This window comes from Haemaphysalis longicornis, unplaced genomic scaffold (assembly GCF_048455015.1).
Source record: "Haemaphysalis longicornis isolate Haplotype H1 unplaced genomic scaffold, Haemaphysalis longicornis Haplotype H1 scaffold_8, whole genome shotgun sequence".
Classification (NCBI taxonomy): Eukaryota; Metazoa; Arthropoda; class Arachnida; order Ixodida; family Ixodidae; genus Haemaphysalis; species Haemaphysalis longicornis.
The window spans coordinates 192,534,382-192,555,842 of NW_027526445.1; the positions used below are offsets into that span (position 1 = coordinate 192,534,382).

General features: G+C 40.1%; 1 long non-coding RNA gene across 1 annotated transcript in view; it reads right to left on the reverse strand.

Annotated features, from left to right (window-relative positions):
• Positions 1-21,461, reverse strand: part of LOC144149859 (uncharacterized) — a 108,490-nt gene that overhangs the window by 54,622 nt on the left and 32,407 nt on the right. The window contains exon 1 of the long non-coding RNA XR_013318377.1: positions 1-21,461. This exon is cut by the window's right edge and continues 32,407 nt beyond it. This is a non-coding gene — a long non-coding RNA (uncharacterized LOC144149859).

The window sequence follows — 21,461 nt, forward strand, 5'->3', positions numbered from 1 at the left end:
CTTGTATTGTAATTCATCAGGATCTCATTTGTTTTCAACCACCATACCGCAATTCGCACATTGGACAGCTTCAGGCAAACGCCTCTACCTTGGGTAATTTTGTTTTGCGACACAACCTCAACCCAACCATTTCAAATCTGATTTTATAATTACACCATATGCACCTCATCATGCCTCCAGACTCATCTGGGTCATACCTCAGCCGAAATATGTTTGATACCGTTTAAATTCAACGCTCATTCGTGAACCAACTTTCTCTTTTATAGTACCTTGTAATTCATCAGGATTTCATTTGTTTTCAACCACCATACCGCAATTCGCACATTGGACAGCTTCAGGCAAACGCCTCTACCTTGGGTAATTCTGTTTTGCGACACAACCTCAACCCAACCATTTCAAATCTGATTTTATAATTACACCATATGCACCTCATCATGCCTCCACGACTCATCTGGGTCATACCTCAGCCGAAATATGTTTGATACCGTTTTCATTCAACGCTCATTCGTGAACCAACTTTCTCTTTTATAGTACCTTGTAATTCATCAGGATTTCATTTGTTTTCAACCACCATACCGCAATTCGCACATTGGACAGCTTCAGGCAAACGCCTCTACCTTGGGTAATTTTGTTTTGCGACACAACCTCAACCCAACCATTTCAAATCTGATTTTATAATTACACCATATGCACCTCATCATGCCTCCACGACTCATCTGGGTCATACCTCAGCCGAAATATGTTTGATACCGTTTTCATTTAACGCGCATTCGTGAACCAACTTTCTCTTTTATAGTACCTTGTATTGTAATTCATCAGGATCTCATTTGTTTTCAACCACCATACCGCAATTCGCACATTGGACAGCTTCAGGAAACAACTCTACCTTGGGTAATTCTGTTTTGCGACACAACCTCAACCCAACCATTTCAAATCTGATTTTATAATTACACCATATGCACCTCATCATGCCTCCAGACTCATCTGGGTCATACCTCAGCCGAAATATGTTTGATACCGTTTTAATTCAACGCTCATTCGTGAATCAACATTCTCTTTTATAGTACCTTGTAATTCATCAGGATTTCATTTGTTTTCAACCACCATACCGCAATTCGCACATTGGACAGCTTCAGGCAAACGCCTCTACCTTGGGTAATTCTGTTTTGCGACACAACCTCAACCCAACCATTTCAAATCTTATTTTAAAATTACACCATATGCACCTCATCATGCCTCCAGACTCATCTGGGTCATACCTCAGCCGAAATATGTTTGATACCGTTTTAATTCAACGCTCATTCGTGAACCAACTTTCTCTTTTATAGTACCTTGTAATTCATCAGGATTTCATTTGTTTTCAACCACCATACCGCAATTCGCACATTGGACAGCTTCAGGCAAACGCCTCTACCTTGGGTAATTCTGTTTTGCGACACAACCTCAACCCAACCATTTCAAATCTGATTTTATAATTACACCATATGCACCTCATCATGCCTCCACGACTCATCTGGGTCATACCTCAGCCGAAATATGTTTGATACCGTTTTCATTTAACGCGCATTCGTGAACCAACTTTCTCTTTTATAGTACCTTGTATTGTAATTCATCAGGATCTCATTTGTTTTCAACCACCATACCGCAATTCGCACATTGGACAGCTTCAGGCAAACGCCTCTACCTTGGGTAATTTTGTTTTGCGACACAACCTCAACCCAACCATTTCAAATCTGATTTTATAATTACACCATATGCACCTCATCATGCCTCCAGACTCATCTGGGTCATACCTCAGCCGAAATATGTTTGATACCGTTTAAATTCAACGCTCATTCGTGAACCAACTTTCTCTTTTATAGTACCTTGTAATTCATCAGGATTTCATTTGTTTTCAACCACCATACCGCAATTCGCACATTGGACAGCTTCAGGCAAACGCCTCTACCTTGGGTAATTCTGTTTTGCGACACAACCTCAACCCAACCATTTCAAATCTGATTTTATAATTACACCATATGCACCTCATCATGCCTCCACGACTCATCTGGGTCATACCTCAGCCGAAATATGTTTGATACCGTTTTCATTTAACGCGCATTCGTGAACCAACTTTCTCTTTTATAGTACCTTGTATTGTAATTCATCAGGATCTCATTTGTTTTCAACCACCATACCGCAATTCGCACATTGGACAGCTTCAGGAAAACGCCTCTACCTTGGGTAATTCTGTTTTGCGACACAACCTCAACCCAACCATTTCAAATCTGATTTTATAATTACACCATATGCACCTCATCATGCCTCCAGACTCATCTGGGTCATACCTCAGCCGAAATATGTTTGATACCGTTTTAATTCAACGCTCATTCGTGAATCAACATTCTCTTTTATAGTACCTTGTAATTCATCAGGATTTCATTTGTTTTCAACCACCATACCGCAATTCGCACATTGGACAGCTTCAGGCAAACGCCTCTACCTTGGGTAATTCTGTTTTGCGACACAACCTCAACCCAACCATTTCAAATCTTATTTTAAAATTACACCATATGCACCTCATCATGCCTCCAGACTCATCTGGGTCATACCTCAGCCGAAATATGTTTGATACCGTTTTAATTCAACGCTCATTCGTGAACCAACTTTCTCTTTTATAGTACCTTGTAATTCATCAGGATTTCATTTGTTTTCAACCACCATACCGCAATTCGCACATTGGACAGCTTCAGGCAAACGCCTCTACCTTGGGTAATTCTGTTTTGCGACACAACCTCAACCCAACCATTTCAAATCTGATTTTATAATTACACCATATGCACCTCATCATGCCTCCAGACTCATCTGGGTCATACCTCAGCCGAAATATGTTTGATACCGTTTTCATTCAACGCTCATTCGTGAACCAACTTTGTCTTTTATAGTACCTTATAATTCATCAGGATTTCATTTGTTTTCAACCACCATACCGCAATTCGCACATTGGACAGCTTCAGGCAAACGCCTCTACCTTGGGTAATTCTGTTTTGCGACACAACCTCAACCCAACCATTTCAAATCTGATTTTATAATTACACCATATGCACCTCATCATGCCTCCAGACTCATCTGGGTCATACCTCAGCCGAAATATGTTTGATACCGTTTTCATTCAACGCTCATTCGTGAACCAACTTTCTCTTTTATAGTACCTTGTAATTCATCAGGATTTCATTTGTTTTCAACCACTATACCGCAATTCGCACATTGGACAGCTTCAGGCAAACGCCTCTACCTTGGGTAATTCTGTTTTGCGACACAACGTCAACCCAACCATTTCATATCTGATTTTATAATTACACCATATGCACCTCATCATGCCTCCACGACTCATCTGGGTCATACCTCAGCCGAAATATGTTTGATACCGTTTTCATTCAACGCTCATTCGTGAACCAACTTTCTCTTTTATAGTACCTTGTAATTCATCAGGATTTCATTTGTTTTCAACCACCATACCGCAATTCGCACATTTCACAGCTTCAGGCAAACGCCTCTACCTTGGGTAATTCTGTTTTGCGACACAACGTCAACCCAACCATTTCATATCTGATTTTATAATTACACCATATGCACCTCATCATGCCTCCACGACTCATCTGGGTCATACCTCAGCCGAAATATGTTTGATACCGTTTTCATTCAACGCTCATTCGTGAACCAACTTTCTCTTTTATAGTACCTTGTAATTCATCAGGATTTCATTTGTTTTCAACCACCATACCGCAATTCGCACATTTCACAGCTTCAGGCAAACGCCTCTACCTTGGGTAATTCTGTTTTGCGACACAACCTCAACCCAACCATTTCAAATCTGATTTTATAATTACACCATATGCACCTCATCATGCCTCCAGACTCATCTGGGTCATACCTCAGCCGAAATATGTTTGATACCGTTTTAATTCAACGCTCATTCGTGAACCAACTTTCTCTTTTATAGTACCTTGTAATTCATCAGGATTTCATTTGTTTTCAACCACCATACCGCAATTCGCACATTGGACAGCTTCAGGCAAACGCCTCTACCTTGGGTAATTCTGTTTTGCGACACAACCTCAACCCAACCATTTCAAATCTGATTTTATAATTACACCATATGCACCTCATCATGCCTCCACGACTCATCTGGGTCATACCTCAGCCGAAATATGTTTGATACCGTTTTCATTCAACGCTCATTCGTGAACCAACTTTCTCTTTTATAGTACCTTGTAATTCATCAGGATTTCATTTGTTTTCAACCACCATACCGCAATTCGCACATTGGACAGCTTCAGGCAAACGCCTCTACCTTGGGTAATTTTGTTTTGCGACACAACCTCAACCCAACCATTTCAAATCTGATTTTATAATTACACCATATGCACCTCATCATGCCTCCAGACTCATCTGGGTCATACCTCAGCCGAAATATGTTTGATACCGTTTAAATTCAACGCTCATTCGTGAACCAACTTTCTCTTTTATAGTACCTTGTAATTCATCAGGATTTCATTTGTTTTCAACCACCATACCGCAATTCGCACATTGGACAGCTTCAGGCAAACGCCTCTACCTTGGGTAATTCTGTTTTGCGACACAACCTCAACCCAACCATTTCAAATCTGATTTTATAATTACACCATATGCACCTCATCATGCCTCCACGACTCATCTGGGTCATACCTCAGCCGAAATATGTTTGATACCGTTTTCATTTAACGCGCATTCGTGAACCAACTTTCTCTTTTATAGTACCTTGTATTGTAATTCATCAGGATCTCATTTGTTTTCAACCACCATACCGCAATTCGCACATTGGACAGCTTCAGGCAAACGCCTCTACCTTGGGTAATTTTGTTTTGCGACACAACCTCAACCCAACCATTTCAAATCTGATTTTATAATTACACCATATGCACCTCATCATGCCTCCAGACTCATCTGGGTCATACCTCAGCCGAAATATGTTTGATACCGTTTAAATTCAACGCTCATTCGTGAACCAACTTTCTCTTTTATAGTACCTTGTAATTCATCAGGATTTCATTTGTTTTCAACCACCATACCGCAATTCGCACATTGGACAGCTTCAGGCAAACGCCTCTACCTTGGGTAATTCTGTTTTGCGACACAACCTCAACCCAACCATTTCAAATCTGATTTTATAATTACACCATATGCACCTCATCATGCCTCCACGACTCATCTGGGTCATACCTCAGCCGAAATATGTTTGATACCGTTTTCATTTAACGCTCATTCGTGAACCAACTTTCTCTTTTATAGTACCTTGTAATTCATCAGGATTTCATTTGTTTTCAACCACCATACCGCAATTCGCACATTGGACAGCTTCAGGCAAACGCCTCTACCTTGGGTAATTCTGTTTTGCGACACAACCTCAACCCAACCATTTCAAATCTGATTTTATAATTACACCATATGCACCTCATCATGCCTCCACGACTCATCTGGGTCATACCTCAGCCGAAATATGTTTGATACCGTTTTCATTTAACGCGCATTCGTGAACCAACTTTCTCTTTTATAGTACCTTGTATTGTAATTCATCAGGATCTCATTTGTTTTCAACCACCATACCGCAATTCGCACATTGGACAGCTTCAGGAAAACGCCTCTACCTTGGGTAATTCTGTTTTGCGACACAACCTCAACCCAACCATTTCAAATCTGATTTTATAATTACACCATATGCACCTCATCATGCCTCCAGACTCATCTGGGTCATACCTCAGCCGAAATATGTTTGATACCGTTTTAATTCAACGCTCATTCGTGAATCAACATTCTCTTTTATAGTACCTTGTAATTCATCAGGATTTCATTTGTTTTCAACCACCATACCGCAATTCGCACATTGGACAGCTTCAGGCAAACGCCTCTACCTTGGGTAATTCTGTTTTGCGACACAACCTCAACCCAACCATTTCAAATCTTATTTTAAAATTACACCATATGCACCTCATCATGCCTCCAGACTCATCTGGGTCATACCTCAGCCGAAATATGTTTGATACCGTTTTAATTCAACGCTCATTCGTGAACCAACTTTCTCTTTTATAGTACCTTGTAATTCATCAGGATTTCATTTGTTTTCAACCACCATACCGCAATTCGCACATTGGACAGCTTCAGGCAAACGCCTCTACCTTGGGTAATTCTGTTTTGCGACACAACCTCAACCCAACCATTTCAAATCTGATTTTATAATTACACCATATGCACCTCATCATGCCTCCAGACTCATCTGGGTCATACCTCAGCCGAAATATGTTTGATACCGTTTTCATTCAACGCTCATTCGTGAACCAACTTTCTCTTTTATAGTACCTTGTAATTCATCAGGATTTCATTTGTTTTCAACCACCATACCGCAATTCGCACATTGGACAGCTTCAGGCAAACGCCTCTACCTTGGGTAATTCTGTTTTGCGACACAACCTCAACCCAACCATTTCAAATCTGATTTTATAATTACACCATATGCACCTCATCATGCCTCCACGACTCATCTGGGTCATACCTCAGCCGAAATATGTTTGATACCGTTTTCATTCAACGCTCATTCGTGAACCAACTTTCTCTTTTATAGTACCTTGTATTGTAATTCATCAGGATCTCATTTGTTTTCAACCACCATACCGCAATTCGCACATTGGACAGCTTCAGGCAAACGCCTCTACCTTGGGTAATTCTGTTTTGCGACACAACCTCAACCCAACCATTTCAAATCTGATTTTATAATTACACCATATGCACCTCATCATGCCTCCAGACTCATCTGGGTCATACCTCAGCCGAAATATGTTTGATACCGTTTTAATTCAACGCTCATTCGTGAACCAACTTTCTCTTTTATAGTACCTTGTAATTCATCAGGATTTCATTTGTTTTCAACCACCATACCGCAATTCGCACATTGGACAGCTTCAGGCAAACGCCTCTACCTTGGGTAATTCTGTTTTGCGACACAACCTCAACCCAACCATTTCAAATCTGATTTTATAATTACACCATATGCACCTCATCATGCCTCCACGACTCATCTGGGTCATACCTCAGCCGAAATATGTTTGATACCGTTTTAAATCAACGCTCATTCGTGAACCAACTTTCTCTTTTATAGTACCTTGTAATTCATCAGGATTTCATTTGTTTTAACCACCATATCGCAATTCGCAAATTTCACAGCTTCAGGCAAACGCCTCTACCTTGGGTAATTCTGTTTTGCGACACAACCTCAACCCAACCATTTCAAATCTGATTTTATAATTACACCATATGCACCTCATCATGCCTCCACGACTCATCTGGGTCATACCTCAGCCGAAATATGTTTGATACCGTTTTAATTCAACGCTCATTCGTGAACCAACTTTCTCTTTTATAGTACCTTGTAATTCATCAGGATTTCATTTGTTTTCAACCACCATACCGCAATTCGCACATTGGACAGCTTCAGGCAAACGCCTCTACCATGGGTATTTCCATTTTGCGACCCAACCTCAACCAAACCATTTCGCATCAGGTTTTATAATACACCATTTGCGCCTCATCGTGCCTCAACGACTCATCTGGGTCATACCTCAGACGAAAGATGTTTGATACCGTTTTCCATCAACGCTCATTCGTGAACCAACTTTCTCTTTTTTAGTACCTTCTATTGTAATTCATCAGGATCTCATTTGTTCTCAACCACCACAACGCAATTCGCACATTTCACAGCTTCAGGCAAACGCCTCTACCTTGGGTAATTCTGTTTTGCGACACAACCTCAACCCAAGCATTTCACATCTGATTTTATAATTACACCATATGCGCCTCATAATGCCTTCACGACTCATCTGGGTCATACATCAGGCGAAAGATGTTTGATACCGTTTTCATCCAACGCTCATTCGTGAACCAACTTTCTCTTTTATAGTATCTTGTATTGTAACTCATCAGGATCTCATTTGTTTTCAACCACCATACCGCAATTCGCAAATTTCACAGCTTCAGGCAAACGCCTCTACCTTGGGTAATTCTGTTTTGCGACACAACCATATATTTACACCATATGCGCCTTATCATTCCTCCACGACTCATCTGGGTCATACATCAGCCAAAAAATGTTTGATACCGTTTTCATTTAACGCTCATTCGTGAACACACTTTCTCTTTTATAGTATCCTGTATTGTAACTCATCAGAATCAAATTTTTTTTCTACCACCATAACGCAATTCGCAAATTTCACAGCTTCAGGCAAGTGCCTCTACCTGTGGTAATTCTGTTTTACGACACACCTCAACCCAACCATATCACATCTGATTTTATAATTACACCATATGCGCCTCATGATGCCTTCAAGACTCATCTGGATCGTGCCTCAACCGAACGATATTTGATACCGCTTTCATTCAAAGTCTCAATTTCGAACTAACTTTCGATTTATCAGCATCTAATTTGTTTTCTAACCACCATAACATAATTCTCACATTGCATAACTTCAGGCAAATGCAACTACCTTGAAAAAGTCCGTTTCGCAACACAACACACAAAATTATTTTCACATCTCACTTTATATTTGCACCATATGCATCTCATTATCCCTCAGACTTATCAAGATCATACCTCAACAGAAAGATATTTGATACCGTATTCACTTAATACTCATTTGGGAACCAACGTTCGATTCATCAGCAACTTTTTTTTTTTCAACCACCATAAGCACGCAATTCTCACATCGCATAGCTTCAGGCAAACGCCCCTACCTAACAAAATTTTGTTTCGCAAAACAAAAGCAGCCGAACCATTTTCACGAACTTTCTATTTGCACCATATGAATATAGTTATGCCTCACCGACTTATCCGGATCATACCTAACCCGAAAGATATTTGATACCGTTTTCATTTTATACCCTTTTCCGAAGCAACTTTCGATTCATCAGCATCTCTGCTTTCCAACGACCATATACAGACAATTCTCACATAGCTTCAGGCAGATGCCGCTACCTCGGAAATTTTTTTTGCAACACTTGAGAAAAACGATTTTCACATTGCTATTTTCACCATATGCATTCATTATGCCTCACCGACTAATCTGCAGCCTACTTCATCAATCAGCTATATGATATCTTTTTATATTACACTCATTTGTGAACCAAGGTTAGATTCATCGGCATATTTTTTTTTCAACCACCATAACCACACATTTCTCACATCGCATAGCTTCAGGAAAACGCCTCTACCTTGAAAAATTCCGTTCCACAATAGAACATCAGCCGAGCCTTTTTCACGTCTGACTTTGTATTTATTTGCACCATATGCATCTTATTACGCCTCACCGACTTATCCGTATCATACCTCAACCGAAAGATATTTGATATCGTTTTCACTCAATGCTCCTTTGTGCACAAACTTTCTCGTTTATAGTAATGTTGCATTTTAATTCATCATCATCTCATTTGTTTCAACCACAATATCGCAATTCGCACATTCCACAGCTTCAGGCAAACGCCTCTACCTTGGGTATTTCCGTTTTGCGACACAACCTCAACCCAACCATTTCACATCTGATTTTATAATTACACCATATGCGCCTCATCATGCCTCCACGACTCATCTGGGTCATACATCAGCCTAAAGATATGATACCGTTTTTATCCAACGCCCATTCGTGAACCAACTTTCTCTTTTATAGTATCTTGTATTGTAATTCATCAGAATCTCATTTGTTTTCTACCACCATAACGCAATTCGCAAATTTCACAGCTTCAGGCAAACGCCTCTACCTTGGGTAATTCTGTTTTGCGACACAACCTCAACCCAACCATTTCAAATCTGATTTTATAATTACACTATATGCGCCTCATCATGCCTCCACGACTCATCTGGGTCATACCTCAGCCGAAAGATGTTTTATACCGTTTTCATTTAACGCTCATTCGTGAACCAACTTTCTCTTTTATAGTACCTTAAATTGTAATTCATCAGGATCTCATTTGTTTTCAACCACCATACCGCAATTCGCACATTTCACAGCTTCAGGCAAACGCCTCTACCTTGGGTAATTCTGTTTTGCGACACAACCTCACCCCAACCATTTCAAATCTGATTTTCTAATTACACTATATGCGCCTCATCATGCCTCCACGACTCATCTGGGTCATACCTCAGCCGAAAGATGTTTTATACCGTTTTCATTTAACGCTCATTCGTGAACCAACTTTCTCTTTTATAGTACCTTGTATTGTAATTCATCAGGATCTCATTTGTTTTCAATCACCATACCGCAATTCGCACATTTCACAGCTTCAGGCAAACGCCTCAACCTTGGGTAATTCTGTTTTGGGACCCAACCTCAACCCAACCATTTCAAATCTGATTTTATAATTACACTACATGCGCCTCATCATGCCTCCACGACTCATCTGGGTCATACCTCAGCCGAAAGATGTTTTATACCGTTTTCATTTAACGCTCATTCGTGAACCAACTTTCTCTTTTATAGTACCTTGTATTGTAATTCATCAGGATCTCATTTGTTTTCAACCACCATACCGCAATTCGCACATTTCACAGCTTCAGGCAAACGCCTCTACCTTGGGTAATTCTGTTTTGCAACACAACCTCAACCCAACCATTTCAAATCTGATTTTATAATTACACCATATGCGCCTCATCATGCCTCCACGACTCATCTGGGTCATACATCAGCCTAAAGATATGATACCGTTTTCATCCAACGCTCATTCGTGAACCAACTTTCTCTTTTATAGTATCTTGTATTGTAATTCATCAGAATCTCATTTGTTTTCTACCACCATAACGCAATTCGCAAATTTCACAGCTTCAGGCAAACGCCTCTACCTTTGGTAATTCTGTTTTGCGACACAACCATATATTTACACCATATGCGCCTTATCATTCCTCCACGACTCATCTGGGTCATACATGAGCCGAAAGATGTTTGATACCGTTTTCATCCAACCCTCATTCGTGAACCAACTTTCTCTTTTATAGTACCTTGTATTGTAATTCATCAGGACCTCATTTGTTTTCAACCACCATACCGCAATTCGCACATTTCACAGCTTCAGGCAAACGCCTCTACCTTGGGCAATTCTGTTTGGCGACACAACCTCAACCCAAGCATTTCACATCTGATTTTATAATTACACCATATGCACCTCATCATGCCTCCAGACTCATCTGGGTCATACCTGAGCCGAAATATGTTTGATACCGTTTTCATTTAACGCGCATTCGTGAACCAACTTTCTCTTTTATAGTACCTTGTATTGTAATTCATCAGAATCTCGTTTGTTTTCAACCACCATACCGCAATTCGCACATTTCACAGCTTCAGGCAAACGCCTCTACCTTGGGTAATTCTGTTTTGCGACACAACCTCAACCCAAGCATTTCGCATCTGATTTTATAATTACACCATATGCCTCGTCATGCCTCCACGACTCATCTGGTACATGCCTCAACCGAACGATATTTGATACCGCTTTCATTCAAAGTCTCAATTTCGAACTAACTTTCGATTTATCAGCATCTAATTTGTTTTCTAACCACCATAACACAATTCTCACATTGCATAACTTCAGGCAAATGCAACTACCTTGAAAAAGTCCGTTTCGCAACACAACACACAAAATTATTTTCACATCTCACTTTATATTTGCACCATATGCATCTCATTATCCCTCAGACTTATCAAGATCATACCTCAACAGAAAGATATTTGATACCGTATTCACTTAATACTCATTTGGGAACCAACGTTCGCATCAGCAACTTTTTTTTTTTCAACCACCATAAGCACGCAATTCTCACATCGCATAGCTTCAGGCAAACGCCCCTACCTAACAAAATTTTGTTTCGCAACACAAAAGCAGCCGAACCATTTTCACGAACTTTCTATTTGCACCATATGAATATAGTTATGCCTCACCGACTTATCCGGATCATACCTAACCCGAAAGATATTTGATACCGTTTTCATTTTATACCCTTTTCCGAAGCAACTTTCGATTCATCAGCATCTCTGCTTTCCAACGACCATATACAGACAATTCTCACATAGCTTCAGGCAGACGCCGCTACCTCGGAAATTTTTTTTGCAACACTTGAGAAAAACGATTTTCACATTGCTATTTTCACCATATGCATTCATTATGCCTCACCGACTAATCTGCAGCCTACCTCATCAATCAGCTATATGATATCTTTTTATATTACACTCATTTGTGAACCAAGGTTAGATTCATCGGCATATTTTTTTTCAACCACCATAACCACACAATTCTCACATCGCATAGCTTCAGGAAAACGCCTCTACCTTGAAAAATTCCGTTCCACAATAGAACATCAGCCGAGCCTTTTTCACGTCTGACTTTGTATTTATTTGCACCATATGCATCTTATTACGCCTCACCGACTTATCCGTATCATACCTCAACCGAAAGATATTTGATATCGTTTTCACTCAATGCTCCTTTGTGCACAAACTTTCTCGTTTATAGTAATGTTGCATTTTAATTCATCATCATCTCATTTGTTTCAACCACAATATCGCAATTCGCACATTCCACAGCTTCAGGCAAACGCCTCTACCTTGGGTATTTCCGTTTTGCGACACAACCTCAACCCAACCATTTCACATCTGATTTTATAATTACACCATATGCGCCTCATCATGCCTCCACGACTCATCTGGGTCATACATCAGCCTAAAGATATGATACCGTTTTTATCCAACGCCCATTCGTGAACCAACTTTCTCTTTTATAGTATCTTGTATTGTAATTCATCAGAATCTCATTTGTTTTCTACCACCATAACGCAATTCGCAAATTTCACAGCTTCAGGCAAACGCCTCTACCTTGGGTAATTCTGTTTTGCGACACAACCTCAACCCAACCATTTCAAATCTGATTTTATAATTACACTATATGCGCCTCATCATGCCTCCACGACTCATCTGGGTCATACCTCAGCCGAAAGATGTTTTATACCGTTTTCATTTGACGCTCATTCGTGAACCAACTTTCTCTTTTATAGTACCTTGTATTGTAATTCATCAGGATCTCATTTGTTTTCAATCACCATACCGCAATTCGCACATTTCACAGCTTCAGGCAAACGCCTCTACCTTGGGTAATTCTGTTTTGCGACCCAACCTCAACCCAACCATTTCAAATCTGATTTTATAATTACACTATATGCGCCTCATCATGCCTCCACGACTCATCTGGGTCATACCTCAGCCGAAAGATGTTTTATACCGTTTTCATTTAACGCTCATTCGTGAACCAACTTTCTCTTTTATAGTACCTTGTATTGTAATTCATCAGGATCTCATTTGTTTTCAACCACCATACCGCAATTCGCACATTTCACAGCTTCAGGCAAACGCCTCTACCTTGGGTAATTCTGTTTTGCAACACAACCTCAACCCAACCATTTCAAATCTGATTTTATAATTACACCATATGCGCCTCATCATGCCTCCACGACTCATCTGGGTCGTACATCAGCCTAAAGATATGATACCGTTTTCATCCAACGCTCATTCGTGAACCAACTTTCTCTTTTATAGTATCTTGTATTGTAATTCATCAGAATCTCATTTGTTTTCTACCACCATAACGCAATTCGCAAATTTCACAGCTTCAGGCAAACGCCTCTACCTTTGGTAATTCTGTTTTGCGACACAACCATATATTTACACCATATGCGCCTTATCATTCCTCCACGACTCATCTGGGTCATACATGAGCCGAAAGATGTTTGATACCGTTTTCATCCAACCCTCATTCGTGAACCAACTTTCTCTTTTATAGTACCTTGTATTGTAATTCATCAGGACCTCATTTGTTTTCAACCACCATACCGCAATTCGCACATTTCACAGCTTCAGGCAAACGCCTCTACCTTGGGCAATTCTGTTTGGCGACACAACCTCAACCCAAGCATTTCACATCTGATTTTATAATTACACCATATGCACCTCATCATGCCTCCAGACTCATCTGGGTCATACCTCAGCCGAAATATGTTTGATACCGTTTTCATTTAACGCGCATTCGTGAACCAACTTTCTCTTTTATAGTACCTTGTATTGTAATTCATCAGAATCTCGTTTGTTTTCAACCACCATACCGCAATTCGCACATTTCACAGCTTCAGGCAAACGCCTCTACCTTGGGTAATTCTGTTTTGCGACACAACCTCAACCCAAGCATTTCGCATCTGATTTTATAATTACACCATATGCCTCGTCATGCCTCCACGACTCATCTGGTACATGCCTCAACCGAACGATATTTGATACCGCTTTCATTCAAACTTTCAATTTTGAACAAACTTTCAATTTATCAGCATCTAATTTGTTTTCCAACCACCATAAAAACACAATTCTCACATGGCATAACTTCTGGCAAATGCCACTACCTTCAAAAATTCCATTTTGCAACACAACACATGCAGAATTATTTTCATGTCTCACTTTATATTTGCACCATATGCATTTCATTATCCCTCAGACTTATCAAGATCATACCTCAACAGAAAGATATTTGATACCGTATTCACTTAACACTCATTTGGGAACCAACGTTCGATTCATCAGCAACTTTTTTTTTTCAACCACCATAAGCACGCAATTCTCACATCACATAGCTTCAGGCAAACGCCCCTACCTAACAAAATTTTGTTTCGCAACACAAAAGCAGCCGAACCATTTTCACGAACTTTCTATTTGCACCATATGAATATAGTTATGCCTCACCGACTTATCCGGATCATACCTAACCCGAAAGATATTTGATACCGTTTTCATTTTATACCCCTTTCCGAAGCAACCTTCGATTCATCAGCATCTCTGCTTTCCAACGACCATATACAGACAATTCTCACATAGCTTCAGGCAGACGCCGCTACCTCGGAAATTTTTTTTGCAACACTTGAGAAAAACGATTCACATTGATATTTTCACCATATGCATTCATTATGCCTCACCGACTAATCTGCAGCCTACCTCATCAATCAGCTATATGATACCTTTTTATATTACACTCATTTGTGAACCAAGGTTAGATTCATCGGCATATTTTTTTTCAACCACCATAACCACACAATTCTCACATCGCATAGCTTCAGGAAAACGCCTCTACCTTGAAAAATTCCGTTCCACAATAGAACATCAGCCGAGCCTTTTTCACGTCTGACTTTGTATTTATTTGCACCATATGCATCTTATTACGCCTCACCGACTTATCCGTATCATACCTCAACCGAAAGATATTTGATATCGTTTTCACTCAATGCTCCTTTGTGCACAAACTTTCTCGTTTATAGTAATGTTGCATTTTAATTCATCATCATCTCATTTGTTTCAACCACAATATCGCAATTCGCACATTCCACAGCTTCAGGCAAACGCCTCTACCTTTGGTAATTCTGTTTTGCGACACAACCATATATTTACACCATATGCGCCTTATCATTCCTCCACGACTCATCTGGGTCATACATGAGCCGAAAGATGTTTGATACCGTTTTCATCCAACCCTCATTCGTGAACCAACTTTCTCTTTTATAGTACCTTGTATTGTAATTCATCAGGACCTCATTTGTTTTCAACCACCAAACCGCAATTCGCACATTTCACAGCTTCAGGCAAACGCCTCTACCTTGGGCAATTCTGTTTGGCGACACAACCTCAACCCAAGCATTTCACATCTGATTTTATAATTACACCATATGCACCTCATCATGCCTCCAGACTCATCTGGGTCATACCTCAGCCGAAATATGTTTGATACCGTTTTCATTTAACGCGCATTCGTGAACCAACTTTCTCTTTTATAGTACCTTGTATTGTAATTCATCAGAATCTCGTTTGTTTTCAACCACCATACCGCAATTCGCACATTTCAAAGCTTCAGGCAAACGCCTCTACCTTGGGTAATTCTGTTTTGCGACACAACCTCAACCCAAGCATTTCGCATCTGATTTTATAATTACACCATATGCCTCGTCATGCCTCCACGACTCATCTGGTACATGCCTCAACCGAACGATATTTGATACCGCTTTCATTCAAACTCTCAATTTTGAACAAACTTTCAATTTATCAGCATCTAATTTGTTTTCCAACCACCATAAAAACACAATTCTCACATGGCATAACTTCTGGCAAATGCCACTACCTTCAAAAATTCCATTTTGCAACACAACACATGCAGAATTATTTTCATGTCTCACTTTATATTTGCACCATATGCATCTCATTATCCCTCAGACTTATCAAGATCATACCTCAACAGAAAGATATTTGATACCGTATTCACTTAACACTCATTTGGGAACCAACGTTCGATTCATCAGCAACTTTTTTTTTTCAACCACCATAAGCACGCAATTCTCACATCACATAGCTTCAGGCAAACGCCCCTACCTAACAAAATTTTGTTTCGCAACACAAAAGCAGCCGAACCATTTTCACGAACTTTCTATTTGCACCATATGAATATAGTTATGCCTCACCGACTTATCCGGATCATACCTAACCCGAAAGATATTTGATACCGTTTTCATTTTATACCCCTTTCCGAAGCAACTTTCGATTCATCAGCATCTCTGCTTTCCAACGACCATATACAGACAATTCTCACATAGCTTCAGGCAGACGCCGCTACCTCGGAAATTTTTTTTGCAACACTTGAGAAAAACGATTCACATTGATATTTTCACCATATGCATTCATTATGCCTCACCGACTAATCTGCAGCCTACCTCATCAATCAGCTATATGATACCTTTTTATATTACACTCATTTGTGAACCAAGGTTAGATTCATCGGCATATTTTTTTTCAACCACCATAACCACACAATTCTCACATCGCATAGCTTCAGGAAAACGCCTCTACCTTGAAAAATTCCGTTCCACAATAGAACATCAGCCGAGCCTTTTTCACGTCTGACTTTGTATTTATTCGCACCATATGCATCTTATTACGCCTCACCGACTTATCCGTATCATACCTCAACCGAAAGATATTTGATATCGTTTTCACTCAATGCTCCATTGTGCACAAACTTTCTCTTTTATAGTAATGTTGCATTTTAATTCATCATCATCTCATTTGTTTCAACCACAATATCGCAATTCGCACATTCCACAGCTTCAGGCAAACGCCTCTACCTTGGGTATTTCCGTTTTGCGACACCTCAACCCAACCATTTCAAATCTGATTTTATAATTACACCATATGCGCCTCATCATGCCTCAACGACTCATCTGGGTCATACCTCAGCCGAAATATGTTTGATACCGTTTTAAATCAACGCTCATTCGTGAACCAACTTTCTCTTTTATAGTACCTTGTAATTCATCAGGATTTCATTTGTTTTCAACCACCATATCGCAATTCGCACATTGGACAGCTTCAGGCAAACGCCTCTACCTTGGGTAATTTTGTTTTGCGACACAACCTCAACCCAACCATTTCAAATCTGATTTTATAATTACACCATATGCACCTCATCATGCCTCCAGACTCATCTGGGTCATACCTCAGCCGAAATATGTTTGATACCGTTTAAATTCAACGCTCATTCGTGAACCAACTTTCACTTTTATAGTACCTTGTAATTCATCAGGATTTCATTTGTTTTCAACCACCATACCGCAATTCGCACATTGGACAGCTTCAGGCAAACGCCTCTACCTTGGGTAATTCTGTTTTGCGACACAACCTCAACCCAACCATTTCAAATCTTATTTTAAAATTACACCATATGCACCTCATCATGCCTCCAGACTCATCTGGGTCATACCTCAGCCGAAATATGTTTGATACCGTTTTCATTCAACGCTCATTCGTGAACCAACTTTCTCTTTTATAGTACCTTGTAATTCATCAGGATTTCATTTGTTTTCAACCACCATACCGCAATTCGCACATTGGACAGCTTCAGGCAAACGCCTCTACCTTGGGTAATTCTGTTTTGCGACACAACCTCAACCCAACCATTTCAAATCTGATTTTATAATTACACCATATGCACCTCATCATGCCTCCAGACTCATCTGGGTCATACCTCAGCCGAAATATGTTTGATACAGTTTTCATTTAACGCGCATTCGTGAACCAACTTTCTCTTTTATAGTACCTTGTATTGTAATTCATCAGGATCTCATTTGTTTTCAACCACCATACCGCAATTCGCACATTGGACAGCTTCAGGCAAACGCCTCTACCTTGGGTAATTCTGTTTTGCGACACAACCTCAACCCAACCATTTCAAATCTGATTTTATAATTACACCATATGCACCTCATCATGCCTCCAGACTCATCTGGGTCATACCTCAGCCGAAATATGTTTGATACCGTTTTCATTCAACGCTCATTCGTGAACCAACTTTCTCTTTTATAGTACCTTGTAATTCATCAGGATTTCATTTGTTTTCAACCACTATACCGCAATTCGCACATTGGACAGCTTCAGGCAAACGCCTCTACCTTGGGTAATTCTGTTTTGCGACACAACGTCAACCCAACCATTTCATATCTGATTTTATAATTACACCATATGCACCTCATCATGCCTCCACGACTCATCTGGGTCATACCTCAGCCGAAATATGTTTGATACCGTTTTCATTCAACGCTCATTCGTGAACCAACTTTCTCTTTTATAGTACCTTGTAATTCATCAGGATTTCATTTGTTTTCAACCACCATACCGCAATTCGCACATTTCACAGCTTCAGGCAAACGCCTCTACCTTGGGTAATTCTGTTTTGCGACACAACGTCAACCCAACCATTTCATATCTGATTTTATAATTACACCATATGCACCTCATCATGCCTCCACGACTCATCTGGGTCATACCTCAGCCGAAATATGTTTGATACCGTTTTCATTCAACGCTCATTCGTGAACCAACTTTCTCTTTTATAGTACCTTGTAATTCATCAGGATTTCATTTGTTTTCAACCACCATACCGCAATTCGCACATTTCACAGCTTCAGGCAAACGCCTCTACCTTGGGTAATTCTGTTTTGCGACACAACCTCAACCCAACCATTTCAAATCTGATTTTATAATTACACCATATGCACCTCATCATGCCTCCAGACTCATCTGGGTCATACCTCAGCCGAAATATGTTTGATACCGTTTTAATTCAACGCTCATTCGTGAACCAACTTTCTCTTTTATAGTACCTTGTAATTCATCAGGATTTCATTTGTTTTCAACCACCATACCGCAATTCGCACATTGGACAGCTTCAGGCAAACGCCTCTACCTTGGGTAATTCTGTTTTGCGACACAACCTCAACCCAACCATTTCAAATCTGATTTTATAATTACACCATATGCACCTCATCATGCCTCCACGACTCATCTGGGTCATACCTCAGCCGAAATATGTTTGATACCGTTTTCATTCAACGCTCATTCGTGAACCAACTTTCTCTTTTATAGTACCTTGTAATTCATCAGGATTTCATTTGTTTTCAACCACCATACCGCAATTCGCACATTGGACAGCTTCAGGCAAACGCCTCTACCTTGGGTAATTTTGTTTTGCGACACAACCTCAACCCAACCATTTCAAATCTGATTTTATAATTACACCATATGCACCTCATCATGCCTCCAGACTCATCTGGGTCATACCTCAGCCGAAATATGTTTGATACCGTTTAAATTCAACGCTCATTCGTGAACCAACTTTCTCTTTTATAGTACCTTGTAATTCATCAGGATTTCATTTGTTTTCAACCACCATACCGCAATTCGCACATTGGACAGCTTCAGGCAAACGCCTCTACCTTGGGTAATTCTGTTTTGCGACACAACCTCAACCCAACCATTTCAAATCTGATTTTATAATTACACCATATGCACCTCATCATGCCTCCACGACTCATCTGGGTCATACCTCAGCCGAAATATGTTTGATACCGTTTTCATTTAACGCGCATTCGTGAACCAACTTTCTCTTTTATAGTACCTTGTATTGTAATTCATCAGGATCTCATTTGTTTTCAACCACCATACCGCAATTCGCACATTGGACAGCTTCAGGCAAACGCCTCTACCTTGGGTAATTTTGTTTTGCGACACAACCTCAACCCAACCATTTCAAATCTGATTTTATAATTACACCATATGCACCTCATCATGCCTCCAGACTCATCTGGGTCATACCTCAGCCGAAATATGTTTGATACCGTTTAAATTCAACGCTCATTCGTGAACCAACTTTCTCTTTTATAGTACCTTGTAATTCATCAGGATTTCATTTGTTTTCAACCACCATACCGCAATTCGCACATTGGACAGCTTCAGGCAAACGCCTCTACCTTGGGTAATTCTGTTTTGCGACACAACCTCAACCCAACCATTTCAAATCTGATTTTATAATTACACCATATGCACCTCATCATGCCTCCACGACTCATCTGGGTCATACCTCAGCCGAAATATGTTTGATACCGTTTTCATTTAACGCTCATTCGTGAACCAACTTTCTCTTTTATAGTACCTTGTAATTCATCAGGATTTCATTTGTTTTCAACCACCATACCGCAATTCGCACATTGGACAGCTTCAGGCAAACGCCTCTACCTTGGGTAATTCTGTTTTGCGACACAACCTCAACCCAACCATTTCAAATCTGATTTTATAATTACACCATATGCACCTCATCATGCCTCCACGACTCATCTGGGTCATACCTCAGCCGAAATATGTTTGATACCGTTTTCATTTAACGCGCATTCGTGAACCAACTTTCTCTTTTATAGTACCTTGTATTGTAATTCATCAGGATCTCATTTGTTTTCAACCACCATACCGCAATTCGCACATTGGACAGCTTCAGGAAAACGCCTCTACCTTGGGTAATTCTGTTTTGCGACACAACCTCAACCCAACCATTTCAAATCTGATTTTATAATTACACCATATGCACCTCATCATGCCTCCAGACTCATCTGGGTCATACCTCAGCCGAAATATGTTTGATACCGTTTTAATTCAACGCTCATTCGTGAATCAACATTCTCTTTTATAGTACCTTGTAATTCATCAGGATTTCATTTGTTTTCAACCACCATACCGCAATTCGCACATTGGACAGCTTCAGGCAAACGCCTCTACCTTGGGTAATTCTGTTTTGCGACACAACCTCAACCCAACCATTTCAAATCTTATTTTAAAATTACACCATATGCACCTCATCATGCCTCCAGACTCATCTGGGTCATACCTCAGCCGAAATATGTTTGATACCGTTTTAATTCAACGCTCATTCGTGAACCAACTTTCTCTTTTATAGTACCTTGTAATTCATCAGGATTTCATTTGTTTTCAACCACCATACCGCAATTCGCA